This window comes from Pelophylax lessonae, assembly GCF_965119305.1.
Source record: "Pelophylax lessonae genome assembly, chromosome: 2".
Taxonomy (NCBI): domain Eukaryota; kingdom Metazoa; phylum Chordata; class Amphibia; order Anura; family Ranidae; genus Pelophylax; species Pelophylax lessonae.
Window position 1 is genome coordinate 720,144,941 of NC_138769.1, and position 20,991 is coordinate 720,165,931.

Consider the following 20,991-nt stretch of genomic DNA (forward strand, 5'->3'; position numbering starts at 1 on the left):
CCTGTGACAGGGGCCATACAGGAAGCAGTGTCGCGGGAAGGGCACAGGGGCATTTTATTACTAATATACCTTAACTATAGTATATATTTTTTATATGCGGCCTGAGAAAATTTCTCTACACTCAATGTGGCCCAGGGAAGCCAAAAGGTTGGACACCCATGGTGTAGGTGCTGAATGGTCCAGATTATGCAAGGGACAACCAAAGTAATTGTGCAACCGTTGGTCCAAGAAAATCAAAGTTGGCCTGCACACAGGACAAGGATTGGTAGAGAAAATCTAAAATAACATTTCTTGGACAATAACTGGTACATGTGTGGGTACTGATGGAGAAGTAAAGTTTACACATTATTAGTTGGTAGAATACATCTTCTTAATGCTTTTACTAAACACTTCATCTCTAATGCCATAAATAAAGAGGGCTGAGAAGTCTTGGCAAACACATAAACATCAAAAAATTCATCATAACCACAAAAAAATAATCTCCACTGTATATTTCTGAAAATGAAGAAGTTAGAGAGAGCAGACATAGAAAGAGCTGAACTGCATGAAGGATCAATGTTCTACCAGCCCTGGAGGCCGAAGACTTCCCAGATCCAGTTTTTCGAGCTATCAGCATAACCTTGATGTAGGTGAAGAGAATGACCAGAGACACCAGAATAAAACTTACAATAAAGGTGGAGAATTGTATGGTGTTTTGGGCTGGTAGGACAAGTAATGATTGTTGCCTGCACAGTAGATTTTGGTGGAAATAATTAATCTCAACATTAGAAATGAGGACTATAAAATCAGCAACACTGGGAAGCTACCCAACAAACCACATTGCTGCAATAGCAAAATATGACCTGTACATAACATGATGCATCTGAGAGGGAAGCAAATAGCCATGTATCTTTCTAAGGCCATGACGGCCAAGTTGTATGGAGTTATTCGAAATGTAGCTGCGGCACAGGTCACCAGGATATAACAGATGGGTAAAGGAATATATACGAGGAATCCAGAGCCCAAACACAGGAAGAGCCCAAGGCTGAGGTGCAATGTGTCGTTGATGAGCATATGAGCAAAAAGGATGTATCGTGCATTCTCCCGGACGTGAGGAGTGGTGAAGTAAACCGCTAGAAGAACTAGGATGAAGTAGATGAAGAAACAGAAGCAGAAGATGGAGATGGCAAAGAAAGCAATCTTTGATGTTTTAGATAGTTGATAGTATTGGCTGCTTATGTAGGTGATGTTATTGAAAGTACTGGATACAGTTAGGTTCATCATGAGCGCCTCCTGAAAAAAGTGAAAAAATGAATGTCACTACATAGCTAGACAGCTAATCTTAATGCTGACCCAAAGACCTAATCAACATGAAACCTAACCCCTGAAACTAAAGCCCCATACAAACAGCCAGAATGTAGGGAGGCATTTGCTGGTACAAAAAATAATGCCTGAGTGTATGTCAAACGTGCATGCTGAAAACCCAGCGGCGAATTGATTCCCGATCAACGCTCTTAGCCATAGGCAGAGAGTGATGATCAGAGAGTCCTCGGGGGGAGGGGGGCCAGAACACAACAGCTCAGCAGGGGAGATCGGTGGACTAACCTCGCATAGTTAGTATAGCGGCTCCCGACCTGAGCTGTCAGTGTAGTGTGTACCAGGCTTTACCCTTACGCTTAACCTCCCATAAACATTTAAAGCTTGACCAAACACTCCCTAAAGCCGGGCACGCACACAGTTTGTACTGACAGCTCCAGCAGACCCTTATACACACGGACAGAATGTCGGCCGGTATTTTTTGTACCGGCAAATGTCTCACGACATTCTGCCCATGTGTACGGGGCTTAATACTAGAAATGACCTTAAAGGAGTTGTAAAGTCAGAAGGTTTTTTTTATCTTATTGCATTCTATGCATTAAGATAAAAAGCCTTCTGTGTGTAGCAGCCTCCCCAGCACCCCCTAATACTTACCTGTGCCCCCTTTCTGTCCACGAGTCCCTCAGCCGTGCCCCCTCTCTGTCCATGAGTCCCTCCGCCGTGCCCCCTCTCTGTCCACGAGTCCCTCGGCTGTCCAGGACTCTCCCTCCTGATTGGCTGAGACACAGCTGCGGCGCCATTGGCTCCCACAGCTGTCAATTAAAGTCAGTTAGCCAATCAGGAGAGAGAGGGGACTGGACCTCGTAACGGCAGCTCCGTGTCTGAATGGACACATGGAGCTGTGGCTTAGCTCGGGTGCCCCCATAGCAAGCTGCTTGCTGTGGGGCACTCGATAGGAGGGAGGGGCCAGGATCAGCGAAGAAGGACCCGAGAAGAGGAGGATCCGGGCTGCCCTGTGCAAAACCAACTACACAGAGGAGGTAAGTATAACATATCTGGTATTTTTTTATTTTTTTAAACCGAGACTTTACAATCACTTTAACACTGTAATCCTTACAATCATTTTAACATTAAAGCCTCATGTTTTTTTACTTATTATGCATTCAGGCTGCATAAACTAAAGCATATGTCATTTTTTCTTTTCATTTTTACAATGTGTTTGTTCAACATTTATGCTCCCACCAATAAAGTCATTGAAATGCATATTTTGCCTTTCTATAGGCAGTCATGTATGACAGAAATGGATTGGTATCAGTCATTTGTGATGGTAAATATATTTCCTTGCAACAAGCAGACAGAGGTTGGCTGAAAAATGATTGCATGTTGAGAATTTATTTCACAAGAACTAAATCTTTCCATACTTGCAGAGGATGATGCAGAATGCCTTGACTGGCACTGCGACCTTCTGTGCAGAATACTCTTTCAGTTAGGGCACTCAAGGATGGCAGAGATAGGGAAGGATTTTTAGCACATAGAATGTGTCGGCAGATAAGAACCATTTGGCCCATCTAGTCTGCCCAATATAGCAGACTAGATATTACAGCACTGTAAGGTCTGTTAAAATTGGAGCAGACTTCCCCCACCATTACTATTATCTTTTCCTACATGCCCTTTAGTAAACTTTGGGAGGACTAAATTGAAGGTTAGAACCATGCGTATAGCATGGATTAGTTTCCTCAAAGTGACAATGTTCTTCCCATTATTAGTGGCCACACTGCCCAAGTACAGAGGAAAAGGGAGCTATCAAATTTTTTGTGTGAAGGCATGCCAGCAACTGGTCCACTGTGCAGATGAGTGCAACATTCTCTTCCTCCGCACATATCGGGTACAATATGGCACTTTATACAGGTACGCTGGACAGGTTGAGAGGGCATTGGCTTTGCGTGTCCCTCCTAAATGCAGTGACCAAGATGATGCCTAATACATCAAGAGAGGTCATTAATGTTTATCATCTGTCTGAGTCGTGATCATGGTTCAAGTAAAGGTACCCCATGTGTATGTCAGTGACCCTGTACAGTGTCTAGCATAGCCAAGAAGAACCCACCTTGGGGTAGGTCTGTATTGTAACCCTTGCTTGGTGCCCAACAAAGAGGGATACATGGAGGAAATGATGACCAACCAGCCCCCCTCCCCCCTTACAATATTTTGTGCCAAACGTGGGGCTATCCCCAGTGGTGTATTTAAGTTTTGTGCTGCCCTAGGCCTGACTAAACTTGTGCACCCCCTAATTTAAATATGACCCACCCCTTTATGTAAAGGCCACACCCCTTCCTGTTTATTATCTGCCCTGTCAGCTATAAACCACAGTCTATCAGTGCCCATCAGGGTAGCCTCATCAGTTCCCATAGGCTCAGCCTCATCAGTGCCCATCAGTGCAACCTCATTACTGCCCATCAGCGCAGTCTCATGGCACTATTTTAAAAGTGTAGCGCAAGCTGCCGGGGACCCTTTTCATGCGGGAGGCGGGAGGAGACTGTTTTTTAGCTTTTTTGCTGCCCCCCTGCAAAGTGCCGCCCTAGGCCTGGGCCTTGTTGGCCTAGGCCAAGATACAGCACTGGCTATCCCTACTGCATGCACATGAAGACCAAATGTAAAGAGACCATGGCACTGGTTAGCTGGTTAGAATTTGTCCAGGCTTGCCCAGCAATACTTCACGTGAACAACACATGTCTGCTTCCTGATTGGCTCCTGATTGGAGGATATCCTGATAAGGGGCGTATATAGCAACCAGACCCAGAATGACACGCAGATGCTCCACCTGCGTTGCTACCAGTCACTATGGCCAGCCGCCAGCTACTGTGGAAATGAATTCTGACTACCATCGATACTGGAGAACAGTACCTGCCAGCGTTTGGGTTGCCCTCTGCCACCCGGGCACCCATAAAGTATTCTGAACAGTTTGCCTAACGTGAAAAAGATGGATACCCATCGTCTCTACTCAGGCTCACTTCCATGTTTGCGGTATCCTGCTATTCCAACACATGCTGGAAGAAAAACCCATCTGTGAACTTGGGCCGAATGACCTGCCGCAGCTGCATCCACCTCCAAGACTCTGGCAAAGATCCTGAAGCCAAGCCATGACAAGCTGTCATCACCAGCTTCTGGGGTCAAGCTGCCACCCTGCAATACACTAGAGGATTCTGTACCCAGCTGGGAGAGACAACAAAGCTACTGCTGGAGAAGTTGCCACCTCCTCCGATCCAAGGAACTCCAGTAGTGGAACAGCCAGAGATTACCATTGTTGCTCTCCTGGATTCTCCATTGCCGGATATATGGATCCCTTCCTTGTTGGTCTAATTCCCGTCTGGCGATGGTCCTACAAGCCACTCACTCTCGAGACCAGTCTAAGGAGATCTTGTCAGATAGTCTCATTTTCGATCTGGACAAGGAGTTACCACCATCTCCGGAACCCTGTGTGCCTTATCCTCGTTCCCCTTCGCCTGACCCAGAGTTGTTAGTGCAGCTCCAGTGGTACACAGAGAAGTATGTCATGCGGGGGCATGGCCATGTGTTCCGATATGTCCCCAAAGAATTTCTCTAGCAACTGGAGGAACAAAGACCCAAATTATACACAAGCTGTATGGGAGGACCTTGGCATACCCGTGCAATAGAGAACTTTTAAACAACAGAATGAGTACATTGAGGCAAAGCTTCATGGCCTACATGAGTTTTACAACACGGGGACGACATATTTTCATGTTGTGATTGTTAAGCCTGACAGTTGCTTCCTGGTGGTTCACAGAATTGTGTCGTTACCACACCCAGACTATTATGTTTAGGATTTAGGACTGCTAGGAAAAGTTGCTTTCTGCTGTTGAGTGCTGTTCTTTTACAAAGTTCTGTTTATTTTATTGATGTTACAGTATTTGTAGGCTGTAATGCCCTGTATATGTTAAATTTTGGGGTTTTGCAGCCGGGGTGGCTTGATTTTTAGGGAGGAGGTGTATAGGCAGGTAGTGATTTCTGCTGCCCCATTGGGAGGTTAGGGGTTAACTGCACTCCTGGGTTTTTCTAGGTGGGTTTTTCTTGGGTCCGGCCCTCTGTCCCGTGTGCCATTCTTTGCTTTATGTGTGGAAGCAGTGGTCTCTCTAGAGAGGCCCAACATGCCCCCTGCTGAGTTGAAGCTAGTGCACTCCAATCAGCAGGCATCATGAGCTTTGCCGGTTGCAGAGCTATATACAGAGATGTATAGTAACTAAGTAGAACTACTTCACTACTGTACTTAAGTACCGAAAGGCGGTATCTGTACTTTCCTAGAGTAGAATTTTTTTCTCCTACTTCCACTTTTACTTCACTACATTTTTTCCATGATTTCAATACTTCTACTCCGATATTTTTTTTTTGTGCTGCATAGTTACTCGTTACTATTATAAAAATGACCACTGCCAGAACAGTAGATGGCAGGTTTCATGAAGCTCAAAACATTGTGTATTATCAGTGCATTAGAAAATAAATGCTACTGTATGTATAAATAAAAGCTGCATTTGAAATAATAAAAAACAATACGATGTTCAAACGTTTGACTTCTTTCTTTAATAACTACATAACACAGTACTTGTACTTTTACTTTCAGTACTTGAGTAGCAATTTTTTTTTCAAAACTACTGGTACTTTTACTTTCAGTACTTGAGTAGCAAAATTTAAAAAAAAAACTACTTGCAATACTTAAGTACAAAAATTTTTGAATACTTTAGTACTTCTACTCAAGTCACTTTTTGATCGAGCACTTCCACTTCTACTCAAGTCACTTTTTGATCGAGCACTTGTACTTTTACTCAAGTATGGGTTTCGAGTACTTTATACAACTCTGGCTATAGACCACTGCTTGCAGAAAGAGAGCAAAGCTCCTTCTCTGCGACATGCTGGCAGGGGACAGGCTTTTCTACTCAACCTGTGGTTTCTTTCGGAAGAAAACAAACTGACTTGGGGCACCTTTTGTTTTAATGCACCTGGAATGTATTTAGCTGTTTTAAACTAAAAGCTGAACTGGGCTTCATACATTTTTCCTAAATTTGTTCTCCTTTTATTATAAATGCAGTTTCATTATATTTGCTTACAGGGATGTTGTGGCCAATTCCACAGTCCAGAAAAACTGATAGTTGATGGACGTTGAAGTTCTCTTTTTAAATGTTAGGTGGTAATTCTGGTGCAGTTCTTGCCCTATTCTACATCCTTAACACTGCGTTTAGGGAGAAGCTAATGGCCTCTGCAAATGTAATGTCACATAATCGTACATGACAGGTGGTTAACCAGTTCATTATATATTTCTCTTGTGATCAAAACAAGCCGGATTCCAAAGGGCCTCTAGTTAGTAGCAATAGCTTCCCAACGGAGTACAAATGAGCAAAAGTCATCTGTTTCTACAAAGGAAACAAGCAAAGACTTGCTGCCTGACTCATTGACTGATTCCCATTGGGAACAAATTTCAAACCAAAAACTGGATCATAAATATGTACAAAGGACACCATAAAAATATTTATTTCTTCTATCGAATGGCATTTCTATTAGTGAATTTTCTTTCTATGTGATAACATTTATCTCTATAAAGTGAAAAATATATAAATATAATATATAAAAAAATATTTGAATTTGTCCAAAGGTAGGGTTATGCCCAGTACACACGATCCGAAAATCGGGCGACGTTCCATCCGTTATTTTTCGTATTCTAGCAGCTCTCAATAATATTCGCTTAAAGGGAGAGGTTACTCATGATACGAATTTTCTCGGACGATAATTCTTAGCTTCCGGTATGCGTAACCACGCTGTAGCGTGTGAGGGGAAAATGATGTCTACTGCTCATGCGCTGTCTACTGCTCACCATTTTTTTCGGACGAACAACATACTGATAATACGATTATCGTACGATGTGTTATAATACGATCAAAATTTTTATGCTTGCATGACCGGATAATATCGGGTGAACTGTCGTGATCGCCTCTCGTAAGCTGTGTACTAACGATCCGATTATCGTCCGATCCTTTCAAAAGCGTTAATTTTCGTCCGATTTTCGGATCGTGTGTACGGGCCATTAGGGTGGCCATACACTAGTAGATTTTCTAATGGTAAGTGGGTTTGAAATGACTCTTCTTTTTGACCGCAGTGTGAGGAAATTAGAAGGAGCAGGATGGAACACTTTTTTTCAAGGGAACAAATATCTAACAGCGTATACAGTTTTTGTTCCGTAAAGTCCATTTGTTCCGAAGTCAAATGGAAAAAGCAAACTACTTTCGAACTACACTCTTCAAGCTGTCAAAAATATTAAGAATTTTTGTACAAATTTTCTTTTAAAATTCTTGTAGTCATGGGTATCTGCAGGTAGGGGCAAGGGGGGGGGGGGGCAAATGCCCCCCCTTGGAATCTCAACTTCCCCTTTTAAGTGGTTGTTAAGCCACTTTATACCATCCTGTCTGCTCTGTTTAATATTCATGTGTGCCTGTGTGTCTGTGTTTTAAAAAAATAAGCTGTTCTTTACCAGTTTTCAGAGAGCCGAGCGCCGCTCACGTGACCCGTTGGCTGTCTCCTCTCTCTGGCTGACAGCTGCCTGCAGTGGGCGGGGCCAAGGATTCCTCACTGATGTCAGTTGGGAGGGGAGGAGGAGGGGAAGAGGAGAGGAGGAGAGAGGTGGCGGGTCAGGTGAGCAGCAAGTGGCACTCTATACTTGTAAAGAATGGCTTATTTTTATAAAAAACAGACACAGGGGCACACAGGATTATTAAACAGACTGTAGACAGGATATGAAACTTTGAATGAAACTACAGCAGCAGGAGAGGAGGGGGGTGGGCACTGACAGAGGAGCAGACAGGCAGGGAGGGAGGGGGGGAGAGAGGACAGAGGAGGACAGGAGGGCTGCGGATGATGGGAGGCACGTAAACTGACCACGGTGTCAGGGCTCAGCAGCCATGGTATACCGTGGTCAGTTTATAGAGGGGAGGACATAGCCAGGCAGGATCAGCCAGGTATTTTAGGTGATAGAAGGGGACAAATTACACAGCAAAGCACTGTGCTGTATAACATGTATAGCATGCTTTAAGGGAACTCAAAATAAGTATAATGACTGAGCCCCTCCCCTTCATGACATTGTTGAAAAGGGGCGGATCATGGGTGACCTTAAAATTATGCCCCCCCCTGAAAAAAGTTCTGCGGACGCCCATGCTTGTAGTTTATATCCAGCATTAGTTTTGGTGGTTAATGGTTGAAGTTAGCAGTCACATTGATGGGCTAGACTGAAGGTAAGGATTAAAGTATGAAGTGTATAGAAGGCAGAGTCTGAACGTCTAGTTTGTAGCCCCTGGAAATGACACTCTGGACCGAAACATCTGAGATTTTTTGGGGACCAGATGGCTGATTGATGCTTCCCCACTCTGACAAGCAGGACACCCCATTTATTGTTAAAAGGAGCTTCAAACTTCACTTGTTTGCAGTTCCATGTCTTCCAATGGAAGTGTCCTCCAGGTTTAGACTTTGAGCTAGAGGTCTGAGAGGAGTGAAATCATTCTTTCTACTCTCAGGGACTGAAGGCCTGCCTAGATTGCAAGCTTTATGTTTTCTAGGAGAGGAGAGTACTTTTACCCCCAGTGATTTCCTTGATGTACTTGTCTTTAGACACTTCTTGCACAGAAGTGCTACTGACCATCATTGGAACGAGAAGATCCATTGCATGGGGGGGTCGATTCAACATCTTTTTTAGACATGATTCTTCTAATGAGCAGCATAAGAATAAAAATACTCTGAAACGTATGTACAAGTTGATGTATTTAAATAGAAACTGTCCTAAGAAGAACAATGAGATCTGGCAGCCTTGGATGGCCCAGTAGGTATTATTCCTTTTTCTATCGGATGTACTACTCTTGCCCCTATAGTGCTACCCCCTCAGGAGTCGCTGCATATTCTGGGTACCCTTTTGTATTAAAGTCAATAAAATGGCAAAACAGGCAAAGGAAAAGTATTGGCTGAGTCTTTTAATTGGCAAAACACCACAAAGAATAGGCAATAAAACACAATGCAGTATCCCTTTAAGCCATACCCACACATCCTGCAGGACTGAAGATTTAAACTTTAGCTCAAACTGAGAGAATTTCCCCAATGAAGCAAGTGAAATAGTAAGAAAAACAAAAACACAGGGCTAGCTCACTTGCGGAGTCAGAGTTTAACTCTCAGGAATTTAGGCTACTAAATACCCCATAAGGAAGTATAAACATGTGGAAGACTCTTCTGCTGGCTAGTTGGGACCCATATGTTAGTGCAGAAAAGGATGTGGTCTCTTTTGGAAGAAACGGAGTTACCCAAGGGATGATAAAGTAGCCAACAGAGTTCCCTTTAATAGGCAATAGTAGTGTAAAGAGTCGCTTTAAAAGGACATCTGATGATTACCAGAGGTTGCTTTAGCAGAAAAGGGGGGGGGGGATTTGGCAGGAGTATGTCTCTTTAAATCAGGGGTGGGGAACCTATGGTTCGGGGGCCGTATGCGGCCCCCAAAGTTATCTGGTCCGGCCCCCCATGCTGCTGAGTCTGTGTCTCTCAGCTGATCTGTCAGAATGGAGCGGATGCTTCTTGTATAGTTCCTGCTCCGTTATGACAGTCTGAGTGAGTCACAGGCGGAGTGATATCAAATGCACTCCACCTGTGACCAATACAGAAAACATCACCTCTTCCTCCAGCATGGCTCTGCTACACTTTTCCTAGCCAGCATTTCCCGCCAGCAGCACACACAGCAATACCAGCCAGAGCCAGCAGTACCAAGCCAGAGCCAGCAGTACCAGCCAGAACCAACAGTACCAGCCAGAACCAGCAGTACCAGCCAGAGCCAGCAGTACTCACAGCAGTACCAGCAGTACACACAGCAGTACCAGCCAGAACCAGCAGTACTAGCCAGAGCCAGCAGTACCAGCCAGTGCCAGCAGTACCAGCCAGAGCCAGCAGTACCTACAGCACAGTACCAGCCAGCAGTACCTACAGCACAGTACCAGCCAGCAGTACCTACAGCACAGTACCAGCCAGCAGTACCCACAGCAATACCAGCCAGCAGTACATGCCAGGGGTACCCACAGCAGTACCCACCTGAGCCAGCAGTACCAGCCAGCAGTACCCACAGCACAGTACCAGCCAGCAGTACCAGCCTGAGCCAGCAGTACCCACAGCAGTACCAGCCAGCAGTACCTACAGCAGTACCAGCCAGCTATACCCACCAGCAGTAACTGCCAGCAGTTCTTTTCAAAACTTACCACCACAAAAAAGTCGTCTGCACTCCAGACTGACCGATGCAAACCTGGAAAGCCTGTTGCGAGTAGCAACATCATCAATACCAGCTAACATCACACACTTCACCAAAGAGAAGCAGTTGCAGCCATCACATTAGGGGTGAGATAATTAAATGGTTGACCAAATATAACAGGCTAATTTTTAAGGTGATAATTTTGTACGGCCCCCGAATGGTTTTATAAATACCCAAATGGCCCTTGGCAGAAAAAAGGTTCCCCACCCCTGCTTTAAATAGAATTCTGGACTTTAGAAACAACTTCCTTCCTTGAATGGCATGAAACTGGGATGAAGTGTGTGCAGGATTCCTGCCCAGCAGGGAGGCAAAAGGGGTAATCTGTAGTATCCTGCAGGCAGTGTTAATAAAGGCAGGTAAGTGCAGTAAGCTGCATCACTGGGTGAGCTATAGTGTCCGCGTCGGAAGGCAGAGGTCTGTATTGTTCTGTACTCCAGCAACTGGAAACAGCAAACATGCTTGGAATTATGTTGGCGTTCTATGGGTTAGGAACCCTCTCATCCGGTCCTATAGTGCAGCAGGGTGAAGTGATGATCTGTTGGGGGCCTCCACTTTGTCCTCCGCGAATGTGGTTGCGTAGATGGTGACAGCCCAGTTTGTCTGCCTGCAGGTCCTGCTAACCTGTCTATTCAGCAGTTTGGTGACTTGTGCCACTTTCCGTCTCGGTCCGATCTGGCTTGGGCTCCCATGGATCCACACTGCTCCCTCTCTCACGTCCAGACTCAAACTCAGTCTGTCCTATTGACCCCTTGTTCCTGGGCTTTTCCCTTTTTAAGTGCCCCACCCCTTTTTTCCAGTTTTCCTGGGCTGTGTAGTTCAGTCTCAGCTAAACTGGATGAAAGATCCTAGCATACTACTCCTCCTCGAACAGGGGAGGGTCATCTTGCACCCACCCATACATCTCTAAATGGGAACGAGACTTGGCAGTCTCTATAGATTTAGAGGACTGGAGCAAGGCCTGGTCATCCGTAGCAAAATGTTCCTTCAACATGGTCACCGTGGAGGCAGCCTATTAAGTTCGATTCCGCTGGTATTTGATCCCAGCCCACATAGCCATTGGGCGTGGCCAACGTGGAGATGAGATCCATATCTGGTGGTCTTGTCCACGTTTGGTGTGATTCTGGTCCAGGGTCTACGGCCTACTGTCAACACTTTTTCATGTATCCTATCCTTGCATAAGGACACCCGGCATGCACTTCTCCACTGCCCCCTCCCAGGCCTCTTCTCATATCAGCAAAATCTGGCCACCTACCTCTTCATTGCCGTGAAACGTGCTATTGCCAGAGCTTGGAGGAAGCCCTCAGTTGGGTTTGCAGAGATGAAGAGCATTCTGACTACCCTCATGTTGCATGAGAAGATGACCGTTATACTTCATGACTCTCATGCTAAGTTCCTCAAAGTGTGGAATCCTTGGTGGTCCTATGCTCTCCCCACCCTGCTCCCATCCAGCTTGGGTATTCCGGTATTTGTATACAATCTAACCCGCAGGCTTCACTCACTCTTCTTGCCTAAGCCTACATCTTCTTTTCTACTCTTGTCTTGACCAACTCTTTTTCTCCCCCTGCCTAGCCCGGCATCTCTTTCCTTCCTTCTTTATTCTTCTTGGTTCTCACCCTTGCTCCTTCCTCACTCTACCTCATCCTCTGCTTCCCTATCGCTCCCTATTACAACCCCCTCGCCCCCTTTTTTTTTCTCTTTTTCCTTTCCCATTTCCCCTTTTCCTTCACCGTGGGACGACAATCCCACCCCCCACTGTCTAACCATGTCTCGGGCCCCCTTGCCCGGTTACTCATTACAACCTCTGACACTAGTGCCGGATGCTTCTTCTATTCACTTTAAAACATTGAAAACGTGTTTTTTTTTGTATTCACAACTAATTTGATGTTTGTTACCCTGTGCGGGATCATTTTTCCTTCTTTCTGAAGAAATTAAGAAATGACGGGTCTATAATTTTTATCATAGCTGTATTTTTAATGATAGAGACAGAATATCAACCAAAAATCCAGAAAAAAACACATGATACAAATGTTATACATTGAGTTGCAATTCAGTGAGTAAAATAAGTATTTGGTCCCCAAGCAAAACATGACTTAGTACTTGATGGAGAAACCCTTGCTGGCAAGCACAGAGGTAAGACATTTCTTGCAGTTGGTGACCAGGTTTGCACACATCTCAGGAGAGATTTTGGTACACTCTTCTTTACAAATCTTCTCTAAATCCTTCAGGCTTCTTGTCTGTCGCTTGACAACTCGAAGGTTCAAGGACAGAGGTGGAAACATGTTGCTTTGGGACTGTTTCCCTGCTAAAGATACAGGCTGACTTTGCCGCATTGAGAAGCCAATGGACAGGACCATTAATTGTAAAATCTTGGATGAGAACCTTCTTCCCTCAGCCAGATCACTGAAGATGGGTCATAGATGGGCCTTGGATGAGTCTTCCAGCATGACAATGACCAAAAATACCACCAAGGCAACAAAGGAGTGGCTCAAGAAGAAGCGCATTAAGGTCATGTGTCCTGGTCAGTCTCTAGACCCTATTCCCATAGAAAATTTATGGAGGGAGCTGAAACTTCAAGTTGCCAAGCAACAGCCAAGAAACCTTATGGATTTAGAAAAGACCTGTAAAGAAGAATGGAGCAAAATCCCTCCAGAGATGTGTGCAAACCTGGTCACCAACTACAAGAAATGTCTTACCTCTATGCTTGCCAACAAGGGTATCCCCACCAAATACTAAGTCCTGTTTTGCTTGGGGATCACATAATTATTTTACTCACTGAACTGCAACTTAAGTTATAGCATCTATTTTATGTATTTTTTCTGGGTTTTTGGCTGATATTCTGTCTCTATCATTTAAAATACACCTTTGCTAAAAAAGTATAGACCCTTCATTTCTTTGTAAGTGGGCAAACTTAAAAAAATCTGCAGGGGATGAAATAATTATCCCCCCCCCCCCCGTATATATATATATATATATATATATATACACAGTATTCCACAAAAGTGAGTACACCCCTCACATTTTTGTAAATATTTTATTCTATCTTTTCATGTGACAACACTGAAGAAATGACACTTTGCTACAATGTAAAGTAGTGAGTGTACAGCTTGTATAACAGTGTAAATTTGCTGTCCCCTCAAAATAACTCAACACACACAGCCATTAATGTCTAAACCGCTGGCAACAAAACTGAGAACAACCTTAAGTGAAAATATCCAAATTGAGCCCAAAGTGTGAATATTTTGTGTGGCCACCATTATTTTCCAGCACTGCCTTAACCCTCTTGGGCATTGAGTTCCCCAGAGCTTCACAGGTTGTCACTGGAGTCCTTTTCCACTCCTCCATGATGACATCACAGAGCTGGTGGATGTTAGAGACCTTGCGCTCCTCCACCTTCCATTTGAGGATGCCCCACAGATGCTCAATAGGGTTTTGGTCTGGAGACATGCTTGGCCAGTCCATCACTTTTACCTTCAGCTTCTTTAGCAAGGCAGTGGTCGTCTTGGATTTGTGTTTGGGGTCGTTATCATGTTGGAATACTGCCCTGTGGCCCAGTCTCTGAAGGGAGGGGATCATGCTCTGCTTCAGTATGTAACAGTACATGTTGGCATTCATGGTTCCCTCAATGAACTGTAACTCCCCAGTGCCGGAAGCACTTATGCTGCCCCAGACCATGACACTCCCACCACCATGCTTGACTGTAGCAAGACACACTTGTCTTTGTACTCCTTACCTGGTTGCCACCACACACGCTTGACACCATCTGAACCAAATAAGTTTATCTTGGTCTCATCAGACCACAGGACATGGTTCCAGTAATCCATGTTCTTAGTCTGCTTGTCTTCAGCAAACTGTTTGTGGGCTTTCTTGTGCATCATCTTTAGAAGAGGCTTCCTTCTGGGATGACAGCCATGCAGACCAATTTGATGCAGTGTGCGGCGTATGGTCTGAGCACTGACAGGCTGAACCCCCCCCCCTCAACCTCTACAGCAATGCTGGCAGCACTCATACCTCTATTTCTCAAAGACAACCTCTGGATATGACGCTGAGCACGTGCACTCAACTTCTTTGGCCAACCATGGCAAGGCCTGTTCTGAGTGGAACCTGTCCTGTTAAACCGCTGTATGGTCTTGGCCACCGTTCTGCAGCTCAGTTTCAGGGTCTTGGCAAACTTCTTATAACCTAGGCCATCTTTATGTAGAGCAACAAATCTTTTTTTCCAGATCCTCAGAGAGTTCTTTGCCATGAGGTGCCATGTAAAACTTCCAGTGACCAGTATGAGAGCAATAACACCAAATTTAACACACCTGCTCTCCATTCACACCTGAGACCTTGTAACACTAACGAGTCACATGACATCGGGGAGGGAAAATGGCTAATTGGGCCCAATTAGGACATTTTCACTAAGGGGTGTATTCCCTTTTCTTGCCAGCAGTTTAGACATTAACCACTTCCGCACCAGCCGCTGCCGTTGTACGGCGGCAGGCTGGCGCTCCCAGGCAAAGTGCCGTACATGTACGGCGCTCTCCTGGGTGGAGCTAGGGGGCGATCGCGCGCCACCGGAGGCGCGCTCCCGCCCCCGCTCGTCAGCTGGGTAGCCAGCACGTGTGACCGGTGGCTCCTATGGCTGCTGGCCACTCACGATCTCCCGCAGCAGAGGGAGATAGACAGACGGCTGATGTAAACACAGCCGTCTGTCATTCTCCCTGAAGTGATCACAGAGACTATGTGATCCTGCTATATAGGATTGCATGTCTCTGTGATTACTTCACAAGCCACGCCCCCTGACAGTTAAAATCACGCCCCTAGGGACACATTTAACCCCTTGATCACCAGTACAGTTAACCCCTTCTCTGCCAGTGTAATTTTTACAGTAACAGTGCATATTTTTAGCACTGATTACTGTAGTAATGTCACCGGTACCCCCAAAAGTGTCAAAAATGTCAGTTAGGGGTCCGATCTGTCCGCCGCAATGTCGCAGTCCCGCAAAAAAACTTGCAGATCGCCGCCATTACTAGTAAAAAAAAAAACAATAAAAATGACATAAATCTTTCCCGTAGTTAGTAAACGCAATAACTTTTGTGCAAACCAATCAAACAATGCTTATTGCAATTTTTTTACCAAAAATATGTAGCAGAAAACAAATTGGCCTAAAATGTTCAAAAATTTAGATTTTTACATTTTTTTTTAAATTTCATATAAAAAATGTGAAAAATATTGTTATTTTTCAAAATTGACACTCTTTTTTTGTTTATAGCGCAAAAAATAGAAATTGAACAGGTGATCAAATACCACCAAAAGAAAGCTCTGTTTGTGAGAAAAAAGACGTCAATTTTGTTTGGGTACAGCGTTGCACGACCGCGCAATTGTCCATTAAAGTTGCGCAGTGCCGAACCGCAAAATAGGGCCTGGTCATTGAGCAGCCAAATCCTCCGGTCTGAAAGTGGTTAATGGCTGTGTGTTGAGTTATTTTGAGGGGACAGCAAATTTACACTGTTATACAAGCTGTACACTCACTACTTTACATTGTAGCAAAGTGTCATTTCTTCAGTGTTGTCACAAGAAAAGATATACCATATATATACTCGAGTTTAAGCCGAGTTTTTCAGCATGTTTTTTTTATGCTGAAAAAGCCCCCCTCGGCTTATACTTGAGTCGCGGTCTCAATTCCCTTTAAAAAATGGCGCCGCCCGGCGCAAACACGTCAACGCGCATGCGCCGTCTGCCCGGTAATAGCCGAACGTGTACAGGCTTTCCCGAGCATCGGCGGCGCATGGGCGGTGACGTGTTGCCGCCGGGCGGCGCCATTTTTAAATGTAAGGCGCCTCACCGACAGGTAAGTGAGACTCCTCCGCAGCCCCTGCATTTCCTCATGCAGTGCTGCCGGCATGGTACAGGACATTCTCCTGTACCATGCCCGCAGCACTGCATCTCCTATACCATACCTGTACCATCTGTGCCATGCCTGTACCATCACCTGTGCCGTCTCCTGTACTATCACCTGTGCCATCTCCTGTACTATCACCTGTGCCATACCTGTACCATCTCCTGTACCATCACCTGTGCCATGCCTGTACCATCACCTGTGCCATGCCTGTACCATCTCTTGTGCCATGCCTGTACCATCTCCTGTGCAGTGCCTGTACCATATCCCGTACCATCACCTGTGCCATGCCTGTAGCATCTCCTGTGCCATGCTTGTACCATGCCTGTACCATCTCCTGTGCCATGCCTGTACCATCACCTGTGCCATGCCTGTACCATCACCTGTGCCATGCCTGTACCATCTCTTGTACCATGCCTGTACCATCTCCTGTGCAGTGCCTGTACCATATCCCGTACCATCACCTGTGCCATGCCTGTAGCATCTCCTGTGCCATGCTTGTACCATGCCTGTACCATCTCCTGTGCCATGCCTGTACCATCACCTGTGCCATGCCTGTACCATCACCTGTGCCATGCCTGTACCATCTCTTGTACCATGCCTGTACCATCTCCTGTGCAGTGCCTGTACCATATCCTGTACCATCACCTGTGTCATGCCTGTAGCATCTCCTGTGCCATGCCTGTACCATGCCTGTACCATCACCTGTGCCATGCCCGTACCATCACCTGTGCCATGCCCGTACCATCACCTGTGCTATGCCCGAACCATCTCCTGTGCCATTCCTGTACCATCTCCTGTACCATCTCCTGTGCCATGCCTGAACCACCTCCTGTACCATGCCTGTCCAATCTCCTGTACCATGCCCACAGCCCTGCATCTCCTGTACCATGCCCACAGCCCTGCATCTCCTGTACCATGCCCGCAGGCCCTGTTTTGTGTTTTGCATTTCCCACCCTAGGCTTATACTCGAGTCAATACGTTTTCACACTTTTTTGTGGTAAAATTAGGTACCTCAGCTTATATTTGGGTTGGCTTATACTCAAGTATATACGGTAATAAAATATTTACAAAAATATGAGGCGTGTACTTACTTTTGGTAGGTGGAAACCCATCGGGGTTGGGGGGAGGGGGGGGACACAGGAGCCCCAGGGCAGAAGGACAGGTCTAGGGAGGCAGCGGTAGAGACATGTGGAGGAGCCAATGACCTGCTGAATGTCTGCGGGAGGGAGAGGAGGGTTCAGCGGCTGCATGGACGGATCGGTTCCTCTACATGCTGCCGCCCTCACTGCCCTCCTATCCAGGCGTACGGGGGGGGGGGGGCACAGGGGCCCCAGGAGCAGGGTGTCAGTTTGCAATGGCAATCCCTGTATGTACGCCCCTGTTGCAATCAGCAGCAATGGAGTGACATTCTTCGGTGAAGGAGAAGGTGAGCAGAGTCTTAGCAATCCTGCTTCTGACCAATTGACACCAGTGGCAGGTTTGTCGATGTGCCATGGCTCCCACTATCCTGTAAAATATTCCCATCACACACGTGTCCCACTTTAAGGTCTGGGGAAGCTCAATGGAGGATACCTGGTGGAGGTTGGTGGAAGGGTGTCCAGCTGTCCTATGGTATTGTGAGTCTATGTCTTCCTGAATGAAGAGTGCCCGGTGGATATCAGAAGGAAGTTACTGATTTTCCTCTGGCTTTGTGAGTGCTGACCTATGTGCTAATCCCTGGGGACAGTTCACAGTTCTTCAAAAGCAGGTCCTAGGAACTTTCCCAGCCATTAGTGGCCAGAAAGGGCAGGGCCAGATTAACGTAGGGGCTATTGGAGCTGCAGCTCCAGGCCCCTACCTTTATATAGGCCCCGGGTTGGCCATATTCACTGTTACCGCTCTTCTGTCACTTGTAAACACAGAAGTCTGGCTTCTATGCTCGCTTCCCCAGGCAGCTCCCTCAGAACCTCCCCACACAGCACGAAGGCCGGACAAGGAGGGACAGTTGCTGATGCATGGATGTGTTTATGGGCTTCAGAGACAGCATCCCATGTTGAATTAGGCATGCATGGCTGCACCCTTCCTCCTCTGGGTGCATGCCAAGGCACGGCCCTTAAGGCCCTTCAAAGTCCTCAGCACCAAGCCCATGATGCTCTTAATCCGGCCCTGAGAATGGGAGAGGTGTCCTCGTTCAAGTCAGTCCTTTTGGGGTATCCCATGTTTCCCCCTTATCCATCCAAGTTCAACCCAGCAATAAAATTATTAACGACACCCCTAGACTGTTTCTTGGAGCCAATGAAAAGAAGAAAATGCAGTGTGCCTGGCTATGTGTATGCTGAGTTTGGGGGAACAGGGCTATCAAAGTGGCTCCTGCAGTGGTGCGCTACACTGTGATGGACAGTATCAAACATTCTGTTATCTCTAAAGCCTCGTACACATGCGTCAAAATTCGGCTGGGAATTTTCGTCCGATGAAAGATCTGCCGATTTTCGGCTTGTTAGTATGATGCTTCCGACAACCGACTCCGACTTTTCGGCCGAAAAAATTCTGGTGTGCAGGCTATAAAATTTTTGTTGGCCGTCAACACACGTCCGATTTTCGTGCAGTCAGTACAGATTTCGACAGGGAAAAATCTTATGAGCAAGACTGGGCATGCCCAGAGAAGAAAGAACACAAAGAAAGCAAACCAACACATGACATCACTTCTGAAGTAGAATTTTGTCGTGCAGGAAAATTTGTGTGCAGTCTAGGCACATTCCAACCAACAAAACACAGACGATCGGTCGGTGGAAATTCGTTGCGTGTGTACGAGGCTTAACTAGGAACTACAAATAGAGCCAAAGCAATAATGAGCAATGAGCAAACATCATGGACATTGCAGCCCATAAAAGTAAAGCACACAAACATATCTAAGGCCCCTTTCACACTGCGACTTGGGACTACAAAGTCCTACCCCATGATTTCCAATGAGTACCATTCATACAGCGCATCCGGAAAGTATTCACAGTGCTTCACTTTTTCCACATTTTGTTATGTTACAGCCTTATTCCAAAATTTATTAAATTCATTATTTTCCTCAAAATTCTACAAACAATTCCCCATAATGACAACATGAAAGAAGTTTGTTTGAAATCTTTGCAAATTTATTAAAAATAAAAAATGTAAACAATCCCATGTACATAAGTATCACAGCCTTTGCTCAATACTTTGGTGAAGCACCTTTGGCACCAATTACAGCCTCAAGTCTTGTTGAGTATGATGCTACAAGCTTGGCACACCTATTTTTGGGAAGTTTCTCCCATTCTTCTTTGCAGGACCTCTCAAGCTTCATCAGGTTGGATGGGGAGCGTCGGTGCACAGCTATTTTAAGATTTCTTCAGAGATTTTAAAGAAATATTGCTAGAGATGAAGTAGAAAGCACCACATCCCTTTGTTTAAAGTAGCTACAATGGAGGGGGGCAAAGTGGGACTTTAACGGTGCAAAATGATGGAGAAAAATCTGAATTCTCAAAAATTGTACATTTTATTACACATAGGAGGTGAGGACAAGACAATACATCAATATAAAATGATAAAATCAAGAAAATGCACTCGAAAATATCAACTCTACATGTTTCGCCATCTTTATAATAGCTTCTTCAGGAGTTTTCATAGACATTTCTCGAGAGTGAACATTTCTTAAGATGACCTGAACCCTTTCTTATGCCGAAGGTGGAGGCAATAAAGGTGACATCACCCAAGCGAGCACAGAGGGGGAGGGGAACCGAGACATCCAACCTCTTAAAGTTGACCCATAGAGAGGGTGACAGCCAAGCTGATTATAATGAATGTGCAGTTGATTCACTAGATACCCCAATGTAAAAAAGCAGGGAGGGAAAACAAAGTTTCCTTAGTATCCCCAAATGGGAGGTATCCCCAAAATTGGCAAAATTGGGCACATGGATTATCATGAAGTATTCAAAAGTTCACCGCCATTGTAATTGGACAAATTTTCCAATAGTACGCTCAAAATGAAAGACCATTTGCGTCTCTTTCATTTTGAGTGTACAATGTTTGAGAATTCAGATTTTTCTCCATCATTTTGCACCGTTAAAGTCCCACTTTGCCCCCCTCCATTGTAGCTATTTCTTCAGAGATGTTCATATCGGGTTTAAGTCTGCGCTCTGGCTGGGTTACTCAAGGACATTCCCAGAGTTGTCCCTTAGGCACACCTTTGTTATCTTGGCTGTATACTTACTCCTGTTAGAAGAAGAACCTTCCCCCTAGTCTGAGGTCCAGAGCGTTCTGGAGCAGGTTTTCATCAAGGATGTCTCTGTACATTGCTGCATTCATCTTTCCCTCAATCCTGACAAGTCTCCCAGTTCCTTCTGCTGAAAAACATCCCCACAGCATGATGCTGCCACCACCATGCTTCACTGTAGGGATGGTATTGGCCAGACAATGAGCGGTGCCTGGTTTCCTCCAGACATGACGCTTGCCATTCAGGCCAAAGAGTTCAATC

The 20,991-nt window shown here is 45.5% G+C and overlaps 1 pseudogene across 1 annotated transcript; it reads right to left on the reverse strand.

The window, feature by feature from the left end:
- Positions 1-348: 348 nt before the first annotated feature.
- On the reverse strand, positions 349-1,263 carry LOC309546572 (odorant receptor 131-2-like; annotated as a pseudogene). Its single transcript has one exon. The product of its transcript is annotated as an odorant receptor 131-2-like (transcript).
- Positions 1,264-20,991: the final 19,728 nt, after the last annotated feature.